The 15,326-nt window shown below is 37.1% G+C and overlaps 1 protein-coding gene across 4 annotated transcripts in view; it reads right to left on the bottom strand.

The window, feature by feature from the left end:
* Positions 1 to 15,326, bottom strand: part of ZNF385D (zinc finger protein 385D) — a 415,511-nt gene that overhangs the window by 8,934 nt on the left and 391,251 nt on the right. The gene's annotated exons all lie outside the window — the stretch shown is intronic.

The following is a 15,326-nucleotide window of genomic DNA, read 5'->3' on the forward strand; positions in this document are numbered from 1 at the left end:
ATTGTGGTTTGAATAATGCATAGATGAAATCTGGATATGGCAGTTTCATATGGTAGTTAAGTACTTAGCAGGATAGAGGACAGCAAAATACAGCAATGAGGCAGTGGAGAAGACAGCAAGTAAGGGACAGGAAAAGGAGAGTAAGGACAGGAACTGTTCTAGCTTTGCACTGTTGTATTTTGTCATATTAAGTCCTACTGAGTAGCAGTTTCTTCTGTAAGAAATCATAGTTACTTAACTGATGATATCCCTGGAATTGGGTATGTTCCAACATAGACAGCTAATTTTCTTTCATACATCCCTTGGTGTTAGTGGTGCTCTACCTGTACTGTGCTTTATTCACTGCAATTTATAAGAATAGAAAAAATAATAATTATCTTGCTGATAGATCTCAGTATGTGCTGTGGTGCAGGAGGGACACAACTGACTGATGCTGCAGAGGTGTTTCAGATTGTTCAACAACTTCATTACTGAAGAACATACCTAATACCTTAGCAGACAATAGCAAACTGGGAGCAACCACAAACACAGAAACATGATTCAAAACAATTCTGAGAAACAGTCTAGAAAATTAGATACTTTTCAGCAAAGACAACTGCAGGAGTCCACACTCAGTAGGCTTAATCTGATCTATTAAAACAGGATGAAGAACAACAGCCCCAAAACTACTTTTTGAGGACTTGTTTGTTTGATTTTGTGTTGTTTTCTTTTCTTGTTTATGAGAAAAAGCTTTCCGTAGCAGGTAATAAAATGAAGAGAGATCTCTCATATCATCGTGTTACGAAACAGGTCGTCCCGTCCCCCCCCCGGTACTGGAAGTCTGAAGTGAAAGTTATATGAAGGATTTTCTTCTCCCCTAATCAGCAGTTAAAAGGCCCTGGGTCCAGTCTGTGGACTGCAAAGTCAAAAATGAAAAATTGCCTGCTTTGTTGTAAATCCAGCAGCAATATAAATGGAAACCAACAAGAGGGAGAGGAAGCCAAAACAAATTCGACGTTTAGAAAACATGGACTGTGAATATGGAAGATGAAGGTAAACACTGAAACCATTTTTTAGATCTGTAGAAGGTAGCTAAAAATAAGAAACTAAACTCTTTTCCCTGATCCTTCCTAATAGGACACAGACTACAGGATTACATCAAGAGAGCCTTAGATTAGACATCAGGAAATTTGTTCTAATAAAGCTTGAGAATAGCCTACCTGCAGAGATCTGGAAACACTGTCTACTGGAGCACTTGAAACTGACTGACCAAATACCTGCAGGAGCCACCGACCCAGGTATGATTCCCTTTCAGTCAGTGGGGATTTGACCCTTCCAGACCTACTAATTTCTATACATTGTATATTTTGTGGTGTTTGTACATATTTTCCCATTTAAGTTTTAAAACCCAAATGTTTTTTTAACAATTATTATTCTTAAAACCAAGAAAGCAGAGTTTGTCATGTGAGTATTCTACATACTGCCAGGCATTAAAGCATATAGCAAAAATAAGATCCTGCTTAACACCTCATTTTTTTCCTGAGAATGAGTCTGGAGGTGGTTATATCCTGAAAGTACCGGCCATGTCAAACACTGGTGCAGAAGCAGCAGTATTATTTGCTGAACATTCTGTTATTATTTATTATTTTTACAGACCAACAATAATGTTCCAAGAAAACCCAACCTGTTTTGAAATATTAAGGTTTTTGTTGTGAAACTGATAAGTAAATGAAGCATTTGTAGATCTGCCCACAAAATTATACATTTAACTAGTCACTCCTTTCCCATCCCAAAGAATCTGAAAGTCAGTGTTGGCTTTCTTTCAGTTGAAAGTTGCCACAGTGAAATTATTTTCCTCAAAATCCCAATCCCAGCAGTACATAACACCGGTTTTAGAACTTCGGTTTCTCCATCTCGGTTCTACCATAGAGTAGTAGGTTCAGCCAATGTATTTTCCTGGTGAAAAGGAAGGCAGAGGGTTGATGGCATCAGGGAGAAGGAAAGGCATTAACATTCTCTCAGGATTGATGGCAACTTTGGTGCTCATTCTAATCTTGCAGGAAGTTAGATATGTACATCATATGTAAATCACCATTTAACAGCTTTACAGTGCAAGGGTCAGTATTCTGCCCCAAGCAAGGAAAACCTGAGGCAATGAAAATCAACAAAAACTTAAATAGCTGCAGATTTTATCCAGCTTCAAATATCCGACCTCCTTTATCTCTGTAATCTATTATTTCCCTATGTAATTATTTTAAAGTGAAAAGAAAATACAATTGATTTTTTTAGTCCTTTTGCAGGTATTTTGAGATGCATGCCTGAAAGCAGCATTGTATATAGAAATTAAACTAAAAATGTTAAACTCTTCATATTCTTCAACTAAAAAAATAATCAAAGTTCAGTATATATATTCTGCACTTTCAAAAGGTGCCCTGCATAAATACGTTCTATATTCCACTAATGCGAATGCATTAATGACTCAAAACATGGACAAGAAAATCACCCAAGTTCATCAAATAAAAGCCACCACACAGATTTAAAGCTGGTTCTCCTCATATAAACTTTAGAATTATCTGCAGGAATTAAAAGAAAACATTCTAATAGCTGTCAATTAAGCTACAAAGAGGAAATTCAAATCCTCTTCTCACCAGAACTTCTAACTGAACCAGCATGAGTCTCTTCGAATACACTACAGTATTGCTGCCTGTACACATCTCAGTGTCCTAAATACAGGCACAGCATTAAAGGTATAAGGGATTAAAAAAACCACAACCCATAAACCCAAGCAACAACAAAACCGGCAAAAAGGAATAGGAAGGCATTTGAATAGACGCCTTGAAGACTTAATCAGCATTTTTCAACATTATATTATGACAGTGCTTTAAGAACTATTTCAATAATAAATGATCTAAAATCAAGCTGGGAATTCAGTCACAGTCAAAGGGAAGATTTGTTTCTGGTGACGCAGGCTTGCAGCACTGTGCTATTTTCATACCAGTGGCCTGCAGCAAATATTCATTATTGCAACTGTCACTGCTTGGCTTTGGCATAGAAGCTGATTGCTAATATTGTATGGAACTGGACTCCAGCAGCAAAAAAAGTGAACACTTCAGGATTCAAAATAAACTGTTTGTGTTCCTGCTCTTAATATAGCCACAGAATAAAAATAATAAATAAATACCATTAAGATCTAATATTGGTCATTGGCAAAATCAAAGAAATATTTTAACAAGAAGACAAAGCCAAATGAAAAACATTCTGTGAGAATTGACTCTTTTGGGTACTACAGATACCACAGTTCAAGTGTAAAACTGAAAGTGTGTGATTAAGGTCCTCCTAAATAAGCAAGATTAATTTTATATCCCAGCTACAGGACTCACGTATTTTCTTTATGTTGAAGAAACAGAAAATTACAACTCATGTTTTTCTTCTATGTGAAAGTTTTACTCATCAGTTCCTCCTACTATGCATCAGAATTTCTTATCCTGAAACCATAAATAGACCCATAGACAGAAAAGTGATCTGACTTCAAAGAAATAACAACTATTTATGAATGTGTTTTTAATTCCTCAATCTCTAGTGGAATGCATTTAAAAATATCTGACTTAGCACACACCCACACATTCTGGTCTCACTTAAATCAAACTTTGCCTTTGAAATAAAAAGATTGAGCATTTGGCCCATAATGCCATCCAGGAAAAAAAGAAAAAAAAACAGCAAACAAAACATAAAACCCCAATTCAAACAACCCACCCCCTGCACAAACTAGAAAGCACGTTCTTTTTCATAACAAAAAAAACTTGATATGAAATATTTCATTATACTATTAAACGTCTTCATATTGCAAATCCTCTTCTCACCAGAACTTCTGACTCGCTTGTAACAAACCCGCATCAAGTAACAGAATGCCCCATATGGGTGCTTGACACTGGTGTGTCCAAAGGACACTAGGCATATTATTTTACTAATATGCCTACTAAGAACCGGGTCCTTAGTTTCCTTGGGCTGTTCTGAAAATCCCATTTTCCATGTCCCCTCTGTTAATTACATTTGAAGATAAGATGTAATTTCTTTTGAATCTATAAATACAACAATGGAGTACATAAAAAACAAAGTACCATCCCCAAAATAACTGCAACTGATTTTTCTGGTTTGTTTTTTTTTGGATTTTTTTTTTTTTTTTTTAGTGCTTGGCTGACTTTCTATACTTACATGCTAAAACACAAGCATGTGTGCTAGCACACTGGTTGGCTGTGGCTCTTAAACAAAATACTTTGAGGATCTTTGACTCAAATGTATCAAACTCCTCCTCCTCCTTTATATGCACAGAATACAAACTTGCACATTTTGTGGTTAGTGGATATTTAGCCCATTACAATACATCACACAGAAAATTCTCTCAATATCATATCATGAAAATTCCAGTCATTAGACTTTGTTTTATACTCAAAGCCTGGATTCTATCTATTTTTTATAGATACATACTTCCCAGAATGGATTATCTTTTACTTGGAGAGTCAGAAGTATATTTTTAGAATTTGGGAGGATCCATGGAAATTTTTTGTAAGAAAAGATCTACTTACAACAATATGGTTTAGAGAGTTAAATATCATACATACAGGCTTTTGGGTATAAAGGATTAAAGTACCTAACCGACAGCTTGCTTAATAATAAGACCTCCTTCAGTAACGACATGAAATATTGGAAATCTTGATAGTTACCTGATCTTTTACAGGATGGGTACTGATTAATAGGCTCCAATGGAAGAGTCAAGAGCTCTGAATTAATAAATAAAGTTATGTATGATCAAACAGAAACAGAATTTGGAAATTTTTACATGCTGCCTTTTCTGATCTTCAAACACCAGCCATTCACCTGTTTTCTCTCCCTTCCCCTGTCACTACCCTGTATCTTCAGTCACTTTTTATCCTAAAGTTCCTTGTCACTGTGCCTTGTGTAGATCAAGATTGCTTTTGATATCCAGAAAGTGAAAGGCTGAATGTATCCGTGGTATGGCCCAAACTTTTGCTCTAATGTACAGAACAAGCACTATTGGGAAACTGAAGGACTTGCAAACTTTCCAGGACCAGCATGAAAGTAAAATACCATGAATTTTCTTGGTTCATAACTGGAAAAGCAATGAACTCAGTATTTTGACCAGTTCTTTTTTTTTAACACTTAAATAAATTACATTATACACACTCATAACTCAGAAACAAAGGATGAAGAAACAAGCAGTCCCACAAGTGGTTTTACTGCTGCCTTCATACCATGCTTCCTGGTGACACACCTTAGTGGTGACCTGATGGGAGTGAGACAGAAAACAGGATGTTTGGTGCCAAAAAGTGTCCATAGAGAGAGTGAAGAGAAAGTAGCAAACTTCACATATTTTTGCTCTGTAGATATTTTTTCCCAGTTAAGTTCAATTCTGCCAAGTCCTAAAATGACCTTCTTCATTAATTAGCAGTACACAATTTTCTAATGAAATTACACCTCATTTTTACTAGCAGTCCCCCTGGTTTAAAGCACAGTTCATTAATCCTGAACAGGATGAACTGCAGAGGGATGACTGCATTCCTGTTGAGGTTAATTGAACAGAGCTGGCAGTAACAGCAACAGCTGGGGGTAAAAGACCTGTGGAAAGGGAAGGCGGAAGGTAGGGAAATGTCACACTGCGTCTGAGTTTTGGGTTCTCAGGCAAAGGTAGCTGACAAAAATATGACTGGAAGGAAAGGAGATGATGAAGAGAAAGCATTTATTTTTCAAGTTATTTTAAGTAACTCTTGGTGACAGCTGTGTTTGGGCACCGAGCTGTCCTTTCTATTACATAGATTTCTCCTCACCCAGGCAGAAGTAAAATAGCTTTCATCAGCTACGAGTGAGAGTCCCCACACAAGGAGCTGCAGGAGAAGAACAGGTCACTGGCTGTAGCTACTCTTGCCATCTAATTAATAAGACTTGTGTTGTGAAAAACTGAATTTGAAACCAGGACAAAGTGTTTGTTTAAAGGGTGAAGCTCACAGTCAAGTGCAAAGAGGATTTTTGCAGACTGCGGTCTCATTGGCCCTACTAAAATAACACATTTTCTATTTTGACTCTAACTTACAGGAGGGTGCTGGATTCCACTTCGATAGTTAAATTTTTATTTTGGAGGCTGCAATGTAAAACACTGCTTTTAAGATAAGGAATAAAACATGCACATGGTGGTTTGATCACAAATATAGAAGGAAAGCTGGATCGTCCTATACATAGGTGTCTCATGCTTGGCAACATCAAAGGCTATGCGGGCAAACTGCCACCAGTTTTACATCTGCACTTGCTTCGATACACATTTCCCAACTTTTAAGTGAAAGCAAGCACAATCAAAAATGTATCTGTAGTTCATCCTAATGCACGAGCAGAAACAATGCATCAGAGGCTTTTACCATGGGCAGAAAACCAAGGAATTGAAAATGAGTCCTTAAAAGCTTATAGCCCAGTAAAGAAAAAGTTTCTGTAAAATATACTAGATCAAAATGAATTTGCCTTGAATGTACCTTTCAGCAGCATGAAGGCCAAAATGTGCACAGCAGTCCCCACCTGTATTATTAAACTCTCTTACCCTCCAAAACAGCCCAGCTGCATATGAACTGCCTGTTGCTCTTTGGCTCATACTGAACTCCAGACTATGCTCAGGGTTATCTGGGAGATTCAACTTTGGCCAGCAGTCATCCAAAGACAGCTCTAGCAGTGGAAATGAATGGATGATTGCATTCCCATGTTCAGGAACACCCTTGGCACTGTGTGAATCACTAGTGTAGGCAGTCCAAAATATTACTTAAAAATAGGCCCTGCCTCACCACCAAGGTCTAGGTAACCAAATTATACGTAGTCAGTACTGGAGGCAGTACTTCCCCAAGGAGAATTCAGTTAGCAACTTTTGTCTCTGAAACTGACAGTAATGGCTTTAAAAGAATACCTTGCCACCCAAACACCCATAAAGGCTTTGACTCAAGCCACATTCCTGGAAGAATGAATTGCCCTTACCAAGATTAGTACTTAACTGATTCAGTCAGTCTCTGCCTACTACTCCTGCTGCCCCCACATGCCTACATTGCTGATATGGGAAAGGAAGCAGCAGCCAAGCTGTTCTGTTTCAGCTGCAGTGATGGAAGTGAGCTTTGAAAGGGGCTTTCCTCCTTATACTCCTTTCTCTTTAACAGAGAAATAGAGCAGACACGGTCCAGGGTATACACTACTGGAGACTGAGAAGTATTTTTCACAGAACAAGCAGGCTGGCAAAGCCTATTTAAAACTTGATATCAAAACCAATTCACTGTGGAATCTTTCCCCCAGCAATCTGCCACCAAAAACAAAGGAGTGCTGAGAAGTATTAATCACTGGCAGAAGGAGAGAAAATACATTGCTTTCATTAATCAAATGGAACAAGGAAAGAATGAGTGAACTTCACTGCAGATTGCATAGGAACACTCTCCATTTTAAGTAGGGAGTTGATTTTTTTTCATTATAAGCAAGCTAAATGTCCTCTTTAAAACCTTAATCTAAACTCTAAGTTTCAAAAAAAAAAAATAGTCCAAGAACCTAGAAATAAATTAAAACAACTGGAATCCAACTCAGAATTTCAGAGAACTCTGACTTCTGGCCACTCCCACAAGTGTAATACCTCATGGCATTCTCCTGTCTTAATTCCAGTAATAATTCAAACTATACCCTTTACAGCAGCTCACTTCCTTTACTGGAGAGCACTGAGCTAGTGAGTTTGCTTTTAGCAATAAACTAATGTTGTGTCTAATACAAGAATTGTCAGAAGCTGTTCTAGCATCTGTTATAACTCTGTAACTTTTTTCAGTTTAGTTAAGGCAAGGAGAGCCCTGAGAAGACATACATTCTTTCAGACATCTGTCTTGGAGTACACCAGAAGTAGAGGCCGTAGCAGAAGTGTTCTGTGGACTGATCAGCAATGGCTTTCTCTACAACCACCTGCTCTTCCATAAGTAGTTGAGATACCGAACACCCAAATTTTGGAGGAACAAATTTCACAAGGAATTGATGAGAGAACAGAACAGGAGATGGTAGTGTTATTAACCTTAATCATTAGAGTATGTAAATGTTTTGATTTTTCTGCTATCCTATTTAGACTTTTAGTAGTCCTCTTCAGTACAATGCTTTTACAGGGGTTTCTTCCTTGGATTTTTTCCAAGTGGGTGCCAGTGAAAGGAAATCTGTTGCACTTTCTAGAATCTGTGAAAGGATGTATTACTACTCACAGCTGCAGTTACTATGACCATCTAGATAAGCTGCTTTTAAATCTCCAGCAGGCTCCATAATCTGAAATAAATGTTTCTACAATTACTTACATCCCCTCTACTCCTTCCCCTCTCCAACCCACCACAGGTTGCTTCTAGGCGGAAACAAAGGGCTTATGAAATATCCTGTGTCATCATTACAATTAAAGGCATTGAATGATGTTTACAGAGCTGCGCAGACAATCCAGACCAACAATTTCTAAATAACTTGCTGTCATCACAGTTCTTGGCATGGTTTACAGTTTTGTCTTGCTTTTTATTATTTTTTTAAATAAAAGAATTATTTTGTGCAACACTAGCAGTCTCTTGTTGGCTATCATGTGTCAGTCTTCTACCTTCAGGCAGCCTGCAACCAACTGAACTATTAGTCTAATTACGTTAGTCGGCAGAAAAAACAAGTAAAGCACTGTGGGTGCGCTTTAGCTGGATAGATGGTCCTGGAATCAGGCAAAGAGCAAGAGAAACCTGCCTGCTTCTTTAATTTAGTGAATTCCCTCTCATCAAATTTTCTCTTTGTCAGAAGAACTTGAAACAACTGTTTTTGTATCTTCCAGTGGCATTCCCTGACACCATACACATACCCAGCAGAGAAGTTATCAGTGCTTTGCTTTTTATCAGACAAGCTCTCTACATATGCAAAATGGAAGAAGTGATGCCTTCCTAGCCCAAAGCTGTTCTGGTGAATCGGATAAAGTCTTCTGCACACAAGTAACAGTGCAAATCACAAATGTATTTCATAATGGCACAATATATAGATACTCCGAGTTTCAAAGCTTATGGAATCAAATATATTATTTGATTCAACCAATTACACATAAAACAATGATGGGTTTGTATTTTAAGACACAAAGCTAGCAGAAGAGACCTGAATAAGGAAAGACTGCTCTTAGGTTGCAGTGACAGAAGCAGAAAGCAACAGCATACCAATGAAAGCATCAAAATGGCAGCCCAAGACTAGCTTTAGCAAACATATGCAGGTTCCTGGATGAGGCATTTAATTCCTTCTATGCTTTGGCCTTTTCTTATAAATTTGCTTGTAAGGCTGACATTAAAGGCTGATGTTATCTGGAAAGCTAAAAGTGACATGTGCTAATACTCATAATAGTGACATAGCTAATTTGTTGTATTGTTTGGCCAGTACTTGCAAAGACAAAAATTCTGTCATGTTGAGGAAACGCTACATTTTAAGTGGTGTGATTATTAGGCAGTTAGTCACAGACAAACTGTTCAGAAGAAATGTCATGGAGGTACATTTAAAGAAAACAGCCCTGTGCAACAGGAGTAGGGCTGCTAATAATTACAAACTGTTTGTGCTAGTTCTGTAATGGTTGGTCTTTTCACATTCTGTTTTCCAGTAGGGGAGGATATTAATGAGCATAATTACAGTTTTTTATCAATTTCTTTGGTAAACCCAAATTGTCATTCTCTACATGGGCCACATTTTCCTTTGTATGCTATTCTTCTCCTACCAACGCAATACAGTAGCAACAAAAGTGGTTTCACCTTCCCTAAATGTGGCTGCAAATACTACACACTTACAAGATCATACCCTAGCTCCCTCTGTATTTTTTTTTCCTTTCTTGTACACGACAGTTATTCAGACATGACTAGATCTGACATCATTCAGACCCAGCATTCGGTCTTAAAAAAGAGAAAGAAAGAAAATAAAAGTTCTCTTTAGGAGCATAATATACTTTATTACTGGTTCCTTAGTTTTCATTCTGTCATATAGTTAAATCTCTCTTCCATGTACACTATAACAATGTATGAATAAGAGTCCATGAAAACAGCAACACAAGCACAGATATTTGAAAGCTGCCCTCATTTGTAGCTATTTTATGAATAACTGAATGTATTTTTCATATTCATGTTTCCACAGTGCCTAGGTGAATAAGTGAAGTTTGCATACCTCAACAGCCTTTCAGCCATCCAAGTATTTTTTACATGAACATGCAAGGACAAAGCATCACGCATTTGCAAAAATCAGATCACCAGTCCACAGCCACACTTCCACTCAGCTTAGCATCGCTTACTTAGGACCACTTTTCATCACACAGCAATTTAGAAAACTCAACAAAGGTTGTGCACAGCTCTTCTGAAACAAAACTTCAAATATGCCAGTCTCTGAAACAGCAATACACACCACGTAATGCAGGTTTTGGCCTTTTAGAGAATGTCAGTGATTTTATTTATAAAAACTGGAAATGATTAATTCCCAGTATAAAGAATTTGGCCAACACTTGCACAAACAGTTTTCCTACGTAATGCTTATCCATTAGTCACTTGGCAGGCTGGTAGAGAGCATGCTTAGCTCTCCTTCAGTAAAACTGCATCTGTTGTGACCTTGTAAGCCAATTGATTCTAGTGGTACTTTAGCTACAGTCTTGGGAGATATACCTATATAGATTTTTAAAATTTATTTTGGTGAGTGGAAGACTGTAAATTGACCAAAAAATACTGGTTCCTCCTTCTCAAAGCCTCTGAAACTCTGAACTCTGAACCTCTGAGATCAAGTGAAACTGTAGATCATTAGATGTCTCGATCCATGACCACGAGAAGAATGATTGCACTTGTAAAACTGTAAGATTTGCTTTTGTGAGATGAAAAAGAAGGCGGAAAAAATGCCCAAAACATCAAATCTAGGCTTCTGTTCCCATGAAACCAATAGCAAAAACTGTAAGTCAGTCATAAACATCACAACTCGGAGATGAGAAGCAGTGCTCCAAAACTATGTTTTTATAAACTTGTTCTTATAGCTTTCAGACATTCCTATAAGAGGTGAAGTTCCTGTAGGTAAGAAGTGTAATAATCTAAACACAATTCACATCAAAGCAAAACCCTTCATTTCTTTTATCCTTAGTCTACACTTGACAGTAGAGATGATACTCCAACACTTCAAATGCGACAGCATTCAGTAGAAGATGCAGCTTTGAGATGGTGAAAAAACTCTTAGAAATACAGCATAAAGAAGACTATCCATGGTGAGGCTAAAAATTCAAGGTAGAGTGGGACCACCATTAGCTATGAGAGCAAAGTATTCAGTGCTTATTAAATATAAGCAGACCTCAAATACCTGACTGCTTTTTACACCCTTCACATTTTAGGGCTATATTTTAAGTATTGTTTTAAGTTGCAAACCATCCATAGCACTTACAAAGACAGTTTGAAATCAAATAAAGGCAGAAAAGTCAAAACAGAGCTCTTAAAAGCAAGCAACCAGGATGACTTCCTATGTATTTGTCCTTCTTTTTAACTGGTTTTGGTTTTTTTTTCCTTTTCTTTTTTTTCTCCCCCTTAAGATTCGTTGTACATTTTTGTGTGCCCTTTTATCTTGTCTGTCTACTTTTCTACTTGTTGGAAAAGTCAATAAAAAGCCTCATATAATAAGCAAGCAAGCACCACTTAAAATCCACTTATTGTTCATTTCAGTATGTAATCATCAACATTGTCTTCATCAGGCTATGACCTCTTACACTTCATTGACATCAGGACTTAGCAATGCCAAAAAGATGAACTGGATTAAAATGCCTTCTAACCTTTGTTCTTTTGGGATCTAAAGACATAGTCCATGATAACTGGCATTTCAGTCCCATATTAGGTAAGTTTGTGGTTGCACATGAGACTGACATTATTTAGGTATTATGTCAGAGAACTTGCCTGGCTTTGGAAAAACTGTGTATACTGATTTCAACCTTCACATTTCTTCTGTTGCATGGTTTGCTTCCCAGTTTACATTTCTAGGTTCATTGCAACCACATAAGCAAGGCTTGTGGATGGATCATTTCCCTCTGAAGAAACAGACATACCTTTAAATCATTCAGTGCATGAAACTGAGAGTTAGCAAGCTTTTTTTTTTCTAATGCATTAGTTATAACGTAGTCAACTGATCAATGTATGTCTCTGCAGACTTAAGTTTTTCACTAATTCTACAAATAAATATGCTTGGACTGGAAAGTATCCATGCTTGGTAACATCATTCTTTTTGTGACTTCAGGCTGCAACAGCTGTTGCAAATGTCAGCAGATAGGGCAGAATTAAAAAGGATAGACAATGTGGACAGGGGAATTGCAGATCTAACCTATCTGTGCCTAATGCCAAGAAATCTGCAGATGGATAGCTGATTATCAATTCTTTTTTCCAAATTTATTAATACTTTTAATCAGTCCAAATGTGCAGCTGCTACAGTGCCAAATGAGATGAGTCCAATGAAGATCTCTTTACTCTATGGGGACACTGAAAAAAATGCCATATAACAATTGACAACCCAGGGAAAACAAGTTTTAGCAAAATATTATGATAATCAGTGTTTTTTAAAAAATTATCTTTGAAATTAAGCCTGCTAGGTTTTATAGAGCACACCCATCTAGAATATTTCCCTCAAAGCTATAGCTTATAAATAAAACTCTGGGCTTCTCATTCCATTGCACATAGGTGAAGTTCTCTTGCAAGCTGATTACACTGTATCTCTGACTACCAAGTTATCACTTGACAACATTTTCTGACCTAAAACATTCCTTAATTCTTATCAACAGTAACCACTAAAACCAGAGAAGTATAACGTCACTTTTGCCGATTTGGGTTACTGCAGCGATTCTGCTAAGTTTGCAACTGGTACTACTGGTCCAAGATATGACATAATCAAGTCCTCCCCAAAGCAACCACTAGGAGTGATGAAACTCCCCAGTCACCATGGGCTGAATTTGCATTACCAGAGTCCTGGTTACCCTGCTTGTTTGTTCAAATCCAGGTTGAGACCACAAATCAGAATTTTTCTGTATGTAGCACCAAAAATGGTACCAGATAAATAGTTCTTGGAACAATAAATCTACGGAAAATTTTCAAAAACATCCCTTCTACAAAAATAGTGGTTTTTTAATCTTTTCACGTATTCTTGTACGTCAGATAATAATTACTAGAACTACCCAGCTGAATTTAAGGGAGGATGACAACACCTTTAGGCCTAAATTGTGACCTACTTTTTCTTAAATATAATTTCTCATACCTGGTAGCAAAGTCCATGTAGTTCTTTATATGTGTTTTTTCCAAAACAAATGCTTCAATGATGTTTTTTCTAAAAAAAGAAAATAAATAATGCCAGCATCCATACAATAAAAAAAACAATCTGCATGCACGATGGAGGGGAACAAATGGTAAATATTTTTTTGCTGTTTCAAGCTTCCTAGAGGTAATGTTTGCATCAGAAACAGTAAATCAAATGAGTTTGGCAATTATGAAAAATATCTCAGCAATGTTCTTATAAACTGGAAACATATTCAGGCCAAAAGTTTATCTACTCAGCCTTTAAACATTTTCCATTAATCTTGTCTATATATACAGTGCTTTTTTCCATTTGAACTTTAAAGCCGTTAATGCTTCTTCCTTCTAGATTTTCTTCTTTTTCCCCAGCCCAAGAGCTCAGTAATTCACAGGCTGCTGCTTTATGACCAAAGACTTGCACTACACTGGCTTATATCACCAGTATCAGCAGCTGCTGTTAAATCACCTGTCAAATTTGCAAAATTCTCACTCAATTTACCCTGAATGTCAGACTTGCACTTTTTTGTCCATGTTTCTGTTCATGTCGTTTACACAAGGGTTCTGCTGGGACCACTGGACGACTAGCTTGAGCTTTATGCACAGATGATCCTTTAATACCAACTGCCTCTCTACTAGGAAATGGAGAACAGAGCAAAATTCAAGCGTAGGTTGATGTTTTATGTTCTGGGTTGTATGAACTAATAATTCATCTATGAAGTAGACAGTTTTGCATCTGGAATATCAACCTGGAAAGCCAACAGTCCAACCTATTGTGCAGGTATCTTAAAAATTCATTAATTACTGTGCAATATACTTATCCATTTTGGAAACGATTTTATCATTTTGCATGTGTGGAACATAAATTGGCTTGCATGTGCAACATGCTAATTTCTATGAAAAGTCATTCACCAGTGCAGATGAGATAATGATAATAAAACCTTTGAAATAGTGCTTAACAGAATTGCAGCCCAAAGTGACAGTCTCCTACTCCATCTTCTACATCTTCTACTCCAGACCAAAATGTCTAGAGAGTCAATGAGATCTTAATGAAAACGTTTTTTCTGGAAGTTTTGGCAGTTACATGAGATCTCTTACAATTCTGGAACAGACCTCTACAATAATAGAGGTACAGGGATATAAGGGACACTTTGGGTCAAAGTTATTTTTCATCCAGATGACAAGAAGAATTGCATAATCACTCCTATATCACATAATGTTCCTCTTGGATGCACGGCATTAACGGGAGATGGAAAACCCTTCAGCATTTCATCAGTTCTTCCTCCTCTATGTAACATGACTGGATTGAAATCCAGATCTGCCAGACCAAATAAATTCAAAGAAATTCAAGGTGAAAAGCCCCAGGTTTCATCTAGAATTACTCCTATGAGTTCCAAACATAATTCTTACAGAGTTCACAGAAAAAATTGATTAGCTACAATTTCACTTTAGTAAACCCCTATCACTAAGAGCTCTACAGGTCCTTAGCATTGAATTATGTTTTTATGCTTGCCCACGCCAGCTGCACAATTGCAAGATAAACAGGGTGCTGCATTACTTTATACACAACGAAATACTTACACATGCACATGCACACACACCACAATGTTTTTATATTACAAAAGAATCTTTATCGCCTCCCCAGTTCATTTTGTTGTGCAAGGAAGACAGTTTTCAGCCACTGACAGTGATTTTCACCTCCTGTTAAGGTGCACTTTTAGCATTTTGAACATGTACCATGTTGATGTTAAAATGTCTGTAATAAAATGTGCTAGTAAGTAGTATACAGCAGCTCCATTTGTGAATCCATCTGTCAAGGACACACCTCACTGCTTACTCTGTGAAATACTAAATTTTTTACCTTGTTTACCTCCATGAAGAAAATACCATTTTGTTGCTGTTTTAAACAACTACATTGTTGCCTGGTTTTATACAAAAGTATTAGTTACCTGATTTTCTCTTTGAATCAATACTTTATTTTGAGCACTCCTTTCAACATACATGACA

Source organism: Pezoporus flaviventris, unplaced genomic scaffold (assembly GCF_033815535.1).
Source record: "Pezoporus flaviventris isolate CSIRO_AGI_PZ_B2104156 unplaced genomic scaffold, CSIRO_AGI_Pfla_v1 ptg000037l, whole genome shotgun sequence".
Lineage (NCBI taxonomy): Eukaryota > Metazoa > Chordata > Aves > Psittaciformes > Psittacidae > Pezoporus > Pezoporus flaviventris.